The following is a 512-nucleotide window of genomic DNA, read 5'->3' as shown; positions in this document are numbered from 1 at the left end:
GGAGGGGGGAGGGGGAGGGGGAGAGAGCGCCAGGCGCCTGAAGGCTGTTGGGGGCTGTTTGCTGGAGAGCAGTCAACGGCTCCCGCTGGTCCTGCTGGGCAGGGTGGGGAAGGGGAAAGGGACTGAGGGGAGAGGAGGAGAGGCTGGGAGGGAGCCATAGCTGAGTAGTACTCCATTTGTGTAAATGTACCACATTTTCTGTATCCATTCCTAAATAATCACAATTCTTGAAAGCAGGCTTTCTGATAATTTCCCACCACTTTCGGAACCTTCAAAGCAGCCTCAGGCTCATTTTATTTTCCAGATGAATTGAATTCAGGAGATCCAGCCAATGGTAGTATACTCCCATCCCTTGTATTCCATTTCGAGACATTCCCATTGTCTTCTGGTAAACTCTAACTCAATAACAGAAATTCATAAACTATATTACAGTGTGTATGTAGAGTTATATAGTGGGTGTGTATGTCGGGGTGTGGGGGTATAGTCACAGCCATATGTGTGTGAAAGCCAGA

The sequence above is a fragment of the Grammomys surdaster genome, unplaced genomic scaffold, assembly GCF_004785775.1.
Source record: "Grammomys surdaster isolate TR1022 unplaced genomic scaffold, NIH_TR_1.0 185, whole genome shotgun sequence".
NCBI lineage: Eukaryota > Metazoa > Chordata > Mammalia > Rodentia > Muridae > Grammomys > Grammomys surdaster.
The sequence above is the reverse complement of the archived record's forward strand: the minus strand, read 5'-3'. Positions refer to the sequence as shown.